Raw genomic sequence first — 12,331 nt, 5'->3', positions numbered from 1 at the left:
AAAGATGGCGACCGGGATAAACAACCTTGATTCGCCCTTTCAACCTTTCCCTTTCATCATCACCTTCTCTCTCTCTCTCTCTCTCTCTCTCTCTCTCTCTCTCTCTGAATTTCAGACCTCATCGTACCAAAAGTACCCAAGGATAATCTGACAAGAGGAGGAGGAGGAGGAGGAGGAAAAGGAGGAGGAGGAGGAAGAGGAGGAGATATAGGTCAGTGTCATGGTTACGGACCGTGATGTGTTGCAAGGTAATGTAAGGAAAGGTAAGGGGAGGACAGGTAAGGAAAAGTAAGGTAAGGAAAGGTAAGGTAAGATGAGGTAAGGTAAGGAAAGGTAAGGAAAGGTAAGGTAAGAAAAGGTAAGGTAAGGGGAGGACAGGTAAGGAGAGGTAATTTAAGGAAAGGTAAGGTAAGCTGCGGAAAGGTAAGGTAATGTAAGGTAAGGGAAAGTAAGATGAGGTAAGGTAAGGTAAAGTAAGGTAAGGAAAGGTAAAATAAGGTTGAGATGAGGTAAGGGAAAAAATAGATGAGTCTGTCTCTCTCTCTCTCTCTCTCTCTCTCTCTCTCAATTCCTCCGTTCATTCTTTTTCCTCCCTCATTCTTTCACTGTTTCATTTTCTTCGGTTTCTCTATGCATCTTTCTCTCCCATTACTTCTCATTCTAATATTCCCTTTCCTCCTCTCATCCTTCCTTCTCTTCCTTTCTCTCATTCCCTTTCTTCTTCCTCTTTCTGTCATTGTTTCCTTTTCTTCTGCTTCTCTATGCATCTTTCTCTCATTATCTCTGATTCTAATATTCTCTTTCCTCCTCTCCTTCCCTCTCTTCTCCTACCCTCTCTCCTTTCCTTTCTTCCTTCCCTGGCCGAAAAAAAAAATAAGAAGAAAAAGATGTCTGTCTCCCTCCAGAGCCATTCTTGGGACCAATTGCGAGGGAGACAAAAGAGCGAAGAGAAAGGAACAAAAAAGCACAGAAGGAATGAAAAAAAAGGAAAGAGAGGGGAAGACGAAGGGACGGAGGGAGGGATTGCGTGGGTGAAATTAAAAACTGATAATGAGGGAAATATTAATTAGTGTTGATGTGTAACCATAATGAGGGAAGAACAATGATACAATGATGTCAGATGCGAGTGATATTAAAAAAAAGGTTTTGAGAAGAGGATAAAAGTGACAGGAAAAAATATAAGAATTGATATTACTAAAAAGGATTTGGAGTTTAATACGAGAATGATCGAAAAAATAAGAATTAATATAAGTAAAAAGGATTTGAAAAGTGTAATAACATAATGACAAAAAAAGTAAGAATTGATATTAGTAAGAAGAATTTGAAGAGTGCAAGATAATGATGTAAAAAAATAATTGATATGAGTAACGAGGATTTGAGAAGAGTATAACAAAAGAATGATAGAAAATATAAGAACGGATATTAGTAAAACGAATTTGAAGAATATAAATGATAGAAAAAAAGTATTAATATTAGTAATAAGAATTTGAATAATATAAAGGATAGAAAAAATAAGAATTGACAATAGTAAGGAGAATTTGAATGATATAAACGATAAGAAAAATAAGAATTGATATTAGTTAAAGAAAAAAAAGTAAACAAATACCTTTTATCTTATAAATCAACATATTTTTCTTTATTTTTCTAACTCTTCTAATTCTTTTCTTCTCCCTCCTCCTCCTCCTCCTCCTCCTCCTTCTCTTCTTCCTCTTTTTTTATCTCAAATATTAACATTTTATTTCTAACTCCTAATTCTTCTCTTTTTCTCCCTCCTCCTCCTCCCCCTCTCCCTCCTCCTCCTCCTCTTTTTATCTCCTATATTAACATCCTTTTTTTTCTAACTCCTGATTCTTTTCTACTTCTCCCTCCTCCTCCTCCTCCTCCTCCTCCTCGTCCATGTGTTTGGGAAATGGCTTATGGACTCCGGCTCCTCTGATTGGCTCACTGGATGGACTCTCAACCAATCACGAGGCGAGTTCGACCACATGATCTGGATTATATTTTTCCTCCTCCTCCTCCATCATCGAAACCATTCCCGAGAGCCCTGACCCGCCGAGTGAGATCACGCCGCTGGAAATTGACTCAATATGCGATCAAGAAGTAAAAAAGTACTTGGACAAACTCGACACGAACAAGTCAACGGGACCCGACAGTTTGTCCCCGCGGTTATTAAAAGAGCTTAAACAACAAATACTTCAACCACTCACTACCATATTCAACCGGTCAGTTCAACTAAACAAGGTCCCGGAAGACTGGAAGATGGCGAACGTAACACCGATTTTCAAAAAAGGAGACAAAAGCGTTGCATTAAACTACAGGCCCAAAGTTTGACATCAGTGGCAGGAAAAATACTCGAAAAGATTATTAGAGATAAACTTGTTAAGTTTCTAGAAAACAATAATATAATCTCCGACACCCAGCATGGCTTCAGAAACAAGCGCTCCTGCCTAACGAATTTATTAGACTTCTTCCAAGGTATATATAAGAACTGGGATGCCCACATCCCCAGTGATGTTATATACCTGGACTTTCAGAAAGCCTTCGACAAGGTACCGCACGAGCGACTCCTTAAGAAACTGCACTCGGCGGGCATCGGAGCCAATCTGATCGCGTGGATAAGAGATTGGCTCACCGACAGAAAACAACGAGTACTACTCAACGGACAGCCTTTTGATTGGCTACCAGTCACTAGTGGAGTGCCTCAAGGGTCAGTGCTGGGACCCATCCTCTTTATCATATATATCAATGACCTAGAATCAGGACTGAAATCCACAATATCGAAATTTGCAGATGACACCAAGGTGGGTGGAGATGCCCTCACAAAGACCGACTGCGAAATCATTCAGAAAGACCTCAATCACATTATCGAATGGTCGGAAAAATGGCAAATGTCTTTTAATGTTGACATATGCAAAGTCATGCACATTGGGTCCCAAAATAGTAACCACACATACATCATGAATGGGAGACCTCTGCAAGCGATGCAAGAGGAAAAGGATCTTGGAGTCACTATCAGCAGTGACCTGAAACACGCGAATCACTGTAAAAAAGCATACAACAAAGCCAACATTATGCTCGGGTTCATAGCGAGGAACTTCGAGTGTAAAACACCAGACGTGATGCTATCCTTGTATAATTCCATGGTAAGACCGCACCTCGAGTATGCAGTGCAGTTCTGGTCTCCCAATTACAGAAAGGACATTGCTTTACTGGAAAGGATTCAACGACGCGCCACAAAGATGATTCCAACCTTCAGGGCTCAACCGTACGAGGAACGACTCAAGCGACTCAATCTCTTTACATTGGAGAAAAGACGCCTACGAGGGGATATGATTCAAGTCTTCAAGTATCTAAAAAAGTTCAACAACGTCGATTACTCCAAATTCTTTGAACTGCAAACCAACTCAAGAACTAGAAATAACGGTTTACCCATTCAGACGAGTCGATGCAACACAGACATTGGAAGGAGTTTCTTTTCAAACCGAGTCATCCGCCACTGGAACAATCTTCCCTCAGAAGTAGTAAATGCGAATACCATCAACTCCTTCAAATATAGAATCGACCGTCATTTCGCTGCGTCGGGAGTAAACTGAATAACGAGGGGCTTCCATCTGCTCCTCAATATCGAGGTGCTTTCATCTGCTCACCAAGCCCCAAGTGGCGGTCGAGGAGATTAAATCACCCAAGCGGGCGACCTCGTAATGAGCCAATAGGCTTTCTGTTGCCTGCATTTCCATGTTTCCTCTTCCTCTTCTTTCTATGTTCCTATTTCATCCTCGTGCTCTTTCTCTCCTTCGTTCATTCATGTTCATCTTTTTTCTCTTCCCTTCCTCCTCGTTACTCTCCTCCTCCTCTTCATTTACTTTTATCACATTTCCTTTTTTTTTTGTTTCGTCTTCCTTTTCTTCTTGCATTCCTCCTTGTCACCTTCTCGCTAAACTGTTTCCACCTCCTCCCCCTCTACCTCTACCTCCTCTTCCTCTTCCTCCTCTTCTTCCTTATCATCTATTATCTCATCGTTGTATATTATCGGCTTACGAGACATCACGAAACCAAGTAAAAAAATAAAAAAAATAATAAGAGGAAAAAAGAAAACACTTCACTTTTTACACAAACAAATAAATAAATAAGTATTCACAAACACAACGACATTCAAGAGAAAAAAACTAAATTGGGCGCTTTTAATAAATATAATAATCTCCTTCCCCCGTAAGAAAAAAAAGAAAAAGAAAAAGACGAGGAAAATATATATGAAGTAAAAGATTCTGATGTTTTTCTTTTTTTCCTTTTTTATTTTTACTCCTGTGGTCCTGCAGATGTTGCTTTGACCTCAACCTGACCTTGCTTCTTGACCTTCGTGTCTTGAGGCAGGAAATTTGATAGACGAGAGCATCAGGTCGGTCGGTCGGCCAGTCAGTCAGTCAGTCAGTCGGTCGGTCGGTCGGTAGCTAGTTAGTCAGTCAGTCTGTCAGATAATCAGTCAGTCCGTCAGTCCGTCGATCGGTCGGTCAGTCAGCCAGCGTGTGGGTCTGTCAATCAGTTAAGGAATATGTTAGTCAGTCAGTCAGTCAGTTGATCAAGGAATGGTAAGTTAGCCACTCAGTGAGTCAGTCAATCGGTCAGTCAGTCAGTTAAAGAATAGTAAATCAGTCAGTCAGTCAGTCAGAGCAAGTTGAGAGTCCATTAGAGAAGTCAGTCAGTCAGTCAGTCAGTCAGTCAGAGCAAGCTGAGTGAGTCCATTAGAGAAGTCAGTCAGTCAGTCAGTCAGTCAGTCAGAGCAAGCTGAGTGAGTCCATTAGAGAAATCAGTCAGTCAGTCAGTCAGACCTCCAGTAAGAAAGGAGGAAAAAGGTGAATGATCGAGCTGTAATAAGACTCTCTCTCTCTCTCTCTCTCTCTCTCTCTCTCTCTCTCTCTCTCTCTCTGCGCGAGGAAAATGAGGTTACTGAGCAAATTACTGTTGATTTTAACCTAACATCACGTCGACGAAGAGGAGGAGGAGGAGGAGGAGGAGGAGGAGAAGAATCAAGGAAGAAAGACAAAGAATAACAAAAACAAATGAAGAAAACAAGAATGAAGAAAAAGAAACAGAATACAAAAATGAGGAAAAAAACTAGAATTAGAAGACAAAAAAGGAAAAAAAAAAGATGCAGAAGAGGTTAACAGGAGGAAAAGGAGGAGGAGGAGAAGAAGAAAAAGAAGTCAGAAAAACCAAATAAAACAAAAGAAAACAAATATGAAGAAGAAAAAAAAGTCAAAGAAGAAAACAGCAAAACCAAACAAAACAAAAGAACAACACCAAAAAACAAAAGAAAAAAGAAAAGAAAAAGAAGACTAAACAAAAGACAGTTAAACAAGAAGAAAAGAAGAAAAACACGTATATAAGAACAGGGTAAGATACAGACCAGGTTAAATCTTGGCGTCTAAGAAGATTACATTAAGCCCAAGGCAAGCCACCCGGTGAGACACGAACACCTGTTTACAATCATGCTCCCGATAAAGGTGATAAAGACCTCGCTAATGAGTCTCATCACACCTGCCTTCACCTCCTCCCGAGAACACAGGTGAAGATGAAGGTGAAGAAAAGTGAAAGGGAAAGGAGAAGGAGAAGGATAAAAGGGAAGGAAATGGGAGAGGACCGAAGGAAAGGGAGGGAAAGAAGAGAAGTTGAAAGGAAAAGGGGAAGGAAGTGGATAAAGGAGAATGAAGAGGGAGATGAAAGAAAAGGAAGGAAAGGAGAGAAGGTGAAATGAAAAGGCGAAGGAAGAGAATAAATGAGGAGAGACAGAGGAAAGAAGAGGATGGGAAGGAAAGGGAGGGAGAGAAAATGGAAAAGGAAAGAAGGGGATAAAGAAGGAAGAGACAAAGAAAAGGATAGGAAGGGAAAGAAAAGAGAAGGTGAAAGGAATAGAAGAAATTGAATAAAGGAGGAGAAACAAAGGAAAGAAGAGGAAGGGAAGGAATGGGAGGGAGAAGAGATGGAAAAGGAAGGAATGTAGAGGGGAGAAAGGAAGGGAAAGAGAAGAAATGGGGGAGAAGAGGAAAGGGAAGGGAAACAGAAGGGAGAAGAGATGGGAAAGGAAGGAAGACGGGAAAAAGAGGTAGAGGAAAGAAGGGAAGGAGAGAAAGGGAAGAGATAGAGAAAGATGTGGAGAAAAAAGGCAGAGAAGGATTGGAAAGGAGGAAAGATGAAGAAGGAACAAGAACATTAAGAAAGAAAGGGAAAAAGAGGAAAGGAGGAAAGAAAGAGGTAAAGGAAAGGACATGAATGGAAGGAAGGGAGGAGGGATACGAAGGGAGGGGGGGAGGAGGAGGAGGAGGAGGACGAGGAGGCGGAAAATAAGGGTGGCTACCATCTGTACTATTTTTATAATCTTCCATTTAGCAAATTAGCTCTTCTTCTTCTTCTCTCTCTCTCTCTCTCCTGTACCTTTCTTCAATGTTTTATCGAGAGAGAGAGAGAGAGAGAGAGAGAGAGAGAGAGAGAGAGAGAGAGAGAGAGAGAGAGAGAGAGAGAGAGAGAGAGAGAGAGAGAGAGAGAGAGAGAGAGAGAGAGAGAAAATCAGTGGTACTCTAATCATGTTTCCTGTTTGTTTTTTCCCTTCTCCTTTTCATCATTCTCTTGGTCTTCTTCCTCCTCTTCCTCCTCCTCCTCCTCCTCCTCCTCCGTCACTAAATCATCTTTACTAATTGGTACATTCATATGACCTCTTTAACTGGTGCTGGAGGTGGTAGTGGTGGTGGTGATGATTGTGGTGATGCTGGTGGTGACTGTGATGATAGTGGTGGTGAAAGTGATGTTATTTAGTCTTTTTCTCCACGACACACACACACACACACACACACACACACACACTCCTACATCACCCCTTACTGAGCATAACACACCCTAGTCGGGGCCCCGAAGCAAGCGTAGTCACACACACACACACAGGTAACATTACGAGTCGCAGGAGAAGGCCATTACAAGGTCATAAAAGCTCAGGTGACCCGCAGCCCACCTGGTGACCCCCGGACAGGTATGCGTCAGGGAGGGTCAGGCGAGGTCATTTTTTGTGAGGGGGGTGGAAGAAGGAGAGAAGGGAGGGGAGAGATGAGAAGGGGAGAGGAAGAAAGGGAGGGGAAGAGGAGGGAATGATTTGGTAGGTTATGACGATGAGAAGAATGAGGAGAGAGGGAAGGGAGGAAGGGGGGGGAGGGGGGAGAAAGGGAAAGAGATGAAAAGGGGAGAAGGGAGGGAAACAGGATGGAATTTTTTGTTTTTATTAACGTTTCGGCCAAGGGCGCCGGTAGGCTTTCTTTGTGGGGCCTGATAGCCCGTTGTGGCGCAGGCAAGTGTTTATAGTGGCGCCATCTTGCTTGGCTCATGCTGCCCCTCCGGAACTCATCTTTGATCCTCCTTTATGAGAGAGAATCTAGAGTCCGGGTTGATAGGTGGTCTTCAGGACAGCATGTGGGTAGTCTTGGCAATTGAAAAATCAAAGTTTGTGGTCGAGGGCGGGACGCGAACCCGCGTCGTCATGGACACGGCGCCGGCACGCTAACCACTCAACCAATGCCTCCCCAAGAATGAGCTTAACTATTGCATTAATTTCATAAAACAAAGAGGAATGAAAGAAAACAAGACAAAATAAAGCAAAACAGAAAAAGAAAAAAAAAAGGGAAGAAATTAAATAACCAGAAGGGCGCGGGTTTAATTTTTTGTGTCACGTAATAAAACAAATAAAACAAATTAACGGGAGAGAACAATTTACCGAAACGAGCAAGTCATTTAAAAACGCCAGTCATGATTGAAAAAAAAAGAAAAAAAAAGAAAAAGAAACGGGACAAGGCTGATATTAAACACACACACACACACACACACACACACACACACACACACACACACACACACACATGCATCCCATTAACCTTTCAATCTGATTTGCCGTATTTTTTTTGGTTTGTTTATTCATTCACATTTTTTTCTCTTCACAACTTTTTTTTTACTTCTGATTGTACTTCGTTTTTATTCATTCACTATTTTTTCCTTTTCACAAGTTTAAGCTGCGTCTATTTTCTCGTTTTTTTTTTACTTCTACTATTTTTTGTTACTTATATACTTTTTAATTTTCACAACTTAAAGCTCAGTCTGTTTTACCATTTTTATATATTTTTCTTTTATGTTCATTGCCTTTGTTTATTTATGTACTATTTTTAATTTTTCACTTTTTTTTTCTTTTAACAGCTTCAAGGTGCGGACATTTCCTTTTTTTTGTGGTTCTAATTATACTTGTCATTGTTTATCCATCTACTTTTTTTTCTTTCTTTTTTGTACTTCTAATTATACTTGTCACTGTTAATTCATCTACTTTTTTTTCTTTCTTTTTTGTACTTCTAATTATACTTGTCACTGTTTATCCATCTTCTTTTTTTTGTACTTCTAATTATACTTGTCATTGTTTATCCATCTACTTTTTTTTCTTTTTTTTTTGTACTTCTAATTATACTTGTCATTGTTTATCCATCTACTTTTTTTCTTTTCACATTTCAAGCTGCGCCTCTTTCCTCATTTTCCTTTTTCATTTATCTTCCATTTTTACTTTATTATTCATCTTTTATTTCCTCATTTTATTATTTTTATCTTAACTATACTTTTTATTGTTTGTTTAAATATTTGCCGCCCGCCACAGGCTCAAATGGGCCAACGGGACGGAGATGAGCACCGCCGCCACGCGCAGCTACAGCGTATGCACCCAACTTCACGTTTAAGCCCCGAAACGTTTGTAAATATGGGACTTAACGCGCAGACTTAACCTTTACTTTCTCCCTTCCCAATCTCCAAGAACCTTAACACGCCGAATTAACTTTTATTTCTTCCCTTACCTCTACTTTACCTTACCTGTCAGACCCGAAACGTTTAAAAATATGTGACTTGACAGGCAGACTAAACTCTTACTACCTCCCTTCCTAATCTCCATGAACCTTAACACACAGAATTTACTCTTATTTCTTCCCTTACCTTAACTTTACCTTACCTGTCAGACCAGAAACTTTTAAAAATATGTGGCTTAACAGGCAGACTTAACCCTTACTACCTCCCTTCCTCATCTCCACGGACCTTAACACGCAGAACTTACTCTTATTTCTTCTCTTACCTTTAGTTTACCTTTACCTGTGAGCTCCGAAATGTTTGTAATGTGGGACTTAACGCGCACACTTAACCTTTGCTTCCTCCCTCCCCAATATCCATGGACCTTAACGCACAGAATTTACTCTCATTTCTTCCCTTCCCTTTACCTGTCCCTGTAAGCCCGGAAATGTTTGAAAATATAGACCTTAACGCGCAGACTCTTCACTCTTACTTCCTCCCATCAAGCTCCCCACTTTTCAAGGTCACACGAACCCTTTCCGGAGTCGCTCGGTACGCAGAATTTAATCACCTTTACCTTTACCTGTGAATCCCGACACGTTTGATAATATGGGCCTTAACACGAAGACTTCACCCCTACTTCCTCACTTCCTTTCCGCTCTCCACTCCTCCAGGCGACACGAGCCCTTCCCGGAGTCGCGCGGTACGCAAAATCAAATACCCCATCGTCACCTTTACCTTTCTTTACCTGTGAATCCCGAAATGTTTTAAAGATATTAACGGCAAACGCTAGAGCGACAAGGAATTTTCGACGTATACAATTAAGTTTGGTTCGGGAGCGTACGAACTTGCTATATAGGACGGTAAAACTAGCTAAGATTTTAACACCCCGTCGCCACCTTCTCCTCCTCAGGTGTGTCGGCGGGAGGAGGTTCACCTGTGACATATTCATCATCAAAGGCCCGTAATCTTACCTCCTACCTGTCACCTGAGAGTGGACAGGTGAGGGGCTACCTGGAGGAGGGCGGAGGAGAGGTGAGTGACGGAGAGGTGGGGAGGAAAAAGGAGCTGGAGGGATAGGAAGAAGAGGAGGGAGAGGATGAAAGGAGAGGAGAAAGAAAGGACTGAAGAGATGGAAAGTAGATGGAGAGGAAAAAAAAGGAAAGATGGAAAGGAGGAGGAGGAAAGATTGGAGGAATGGGAAGAAGAGGAAGGAGAGGATGAAAGGAGAAGAAAGATGGAAGGAAGGAGAGGAGAAAGATGGAAAGAGGAGGATAAGAGGAGAGAAAAAGGAAGTTAGGAGAGAAGTAAAGAGGGATGGAAAGAAGAGGAGGGAGAGGATGAAAGGACAGGAGAGGTGGAAGGAAGGAGAAGAGGGATAAAGGATGGAGAGATGAAATAAAGAGAAAAGAGAAAGAGGATAAAAGTATGGAGAGAAAAAGAAATGGAGGAGAGTAGTAAAGAGATTGAAGGGGTGGAAAGGAGAAAAGGGAGAGGAAGAACGAATGAAGAGAAAAAGGAGAAGAGAAGAGACGGGACAGGAGGAATAGAAAGGAGGAGAAGAGGAAAAAAGAAGAGAGAGGGAAGTGGATGATGGAAAGAAGAAAATGGAGAAGATAAAGAGTGGAGAGGAAACTAAGAGGAGAGGAGAAAGTGGAGAAAATGATGGAGAAAGTGAGAGGAGGAGAAGGAATGAGGAAGAGACGGAGAGAGAACAGGAGAGGGAGAGGGAAGGGATGGAGGTAAAGGGAGGGGGGGGGGAGGGACTGGTGGGGAGGTGTGTCATATACTTGACATGCACTCTCTCTCTCTCTCTCTCTCTCTTACACACACACACACACACACACACACACACATACATACATACAAACATACATATATACATATATACAGACAGACAGACAGACACACACACACACACACACACACAATCTTGGTTCTCTTCCACTTTCTCAATCTTTTTTCCTTACACCTCTCTCTCTCTCTCTCTCTCTCTCTCTCTTCATTATTATCCTTCACTTCTCTATTTCTCCTTTCTTCATTTTTCCACGCTTTTCTTCCTTCCTGCCTTCATTCCTCCTACCTCTCCCTCCCTCCCTTCCACCGCCCTCCTTCCCTCCCCTCACACCGTTGACTAGTCTCGCAAAGTCAGAAAGGCGTCAAGTCTCCTTTTACCGAACTTTCGAATTTATGGAGCGGGTGTGTAAGAGAGAGAGAGAGAGAGAGAGAGAGAGAGAGAGAGAGAGAGAGAGAGAGAGAGAGAGAGAGAGAGAGAGAGAGAGAGAGATACAGACATACAGGAAGATAAGACGACCACACACACACACACACACACACACACACACACACACACACACACACACACACACACACACTCACTTAATACACCAACCAACCAAGCAAACAAACAAACAAACTTACACATTTACGAACAAACATGAAACAAGAATAAACAAACACACAAACAAACACCAAATGTAACCAATAACTGTATATATCCGCATGAGAGAGAGAGAGAGAGAGAGAGAGAGAGAGAGAGAGAGAGAGAGAGAGAGAGAGAGAGAGAGAGAGAGAGAATCTAACTCTTTTAATTTACCTGTGTGAGTGTAGTTAATGAGGTCAGGTAGAGGGGGAGGGAGGGAGGGAGAGAATGGAGGAAGGGAGACAGGGAGAGAAAGGAGGAATAGAAGGAAGAAAGGAAGCGTGAAAGGAAGGAAAATATGGAAAAGAAGAAAAGGAAGATGTGAAAAGAAAATGAAAAGAGGAAGGGAAGGAAAGGAAAAGTGAAGGAAAGGACAGGGAAGGAGGGAGAGAAAAGAGAAATAAAAGGAAGAACGGAAGAAAGGAGAAGCAGATGAAAATAGAGGAGGAAGAAAGTTAACGAAAGAGGTAAAGAGGAAAAGAACGAAGAAAGGAAATGGAGGGAAAAATGCAAAGGAAGAGAGGAAGAAACGTAGAAGGCAAATGAAAATGAAGGAAGAAAGGGAAAAAAAAGAGGAAAGGAATGAAGGGAGAGTATGAAGGAAATGAAGGAGGGAGAGAAAGGAGAGATAAAATAAATAGGTGGGAAAGGGAGATGATGGAAGACTGGAGGGAGAAAAAAAACGAAGGAGGGAAGAAGGGAAGGAAGGAGGGAGAGAAAGGAGGAAAAGAAGGAGGACAAGGAGCAGAGGAGAGGAAGGAGAGAAAGAAGGGAAATAAGATGAGGAAAGACTGGAGAGAAAGATGGAGGGACGAAGAAAAAAATAAAGAAATGGAAGGAGAAGAGAAAATGGGAGATGAGGAGACTGGATTAGGTTTGGAAGGAGAGAAATGAAGCAGGAGAAAAGGATGGAGGGATATGAAAAAAAGGAAGAGAAGGACGAAATGAAATGAAAAGAGGAAGAAGAAAAGGCTACTACTACTACTACTACTACTACTACTACTACTACTACTACTACCACTACTACTTGTTCACTGAGTCGAATTCGCAGGGAAAAAA

The 12,331-nt window shown here is 41.7% G+C and overlaps 1 long non-coding RNA gene across 1 annotated transcript in view; it reads right to left on the bottom strand.

Moving 5' to 3' along the window:
• Positions 1–12,331, bottom strand: part of LOC127000217 (uncharacterized) — a 129,388-nt gene that overhangs the window by 116,853 nt on the left and 204 nt on the right. The window lies entirely within an intron of this gene.

The sequence above is a fragment of the Eriocheir sinensis genome, chromosome 18, assembly GCF_024679095.1.
Source record: "Eriocheir sinensis breed Jianghai 21 chromosome 18, ASM2467909v1, whole genome shotgun sequence".
In the NCBI taxonomy this organism is placed as follows: domain Eukaryota; kingdom Metazoa; phylum Arthropoda; class Malacostraca; order Decapoda; family Varunidae; genus Eriocheir; species Eriocheir sinensis.
Note: the sequence above shows the minus strand (reverse complement) of the source record. Positions and strands in the feature narration are given on the sequence as shown.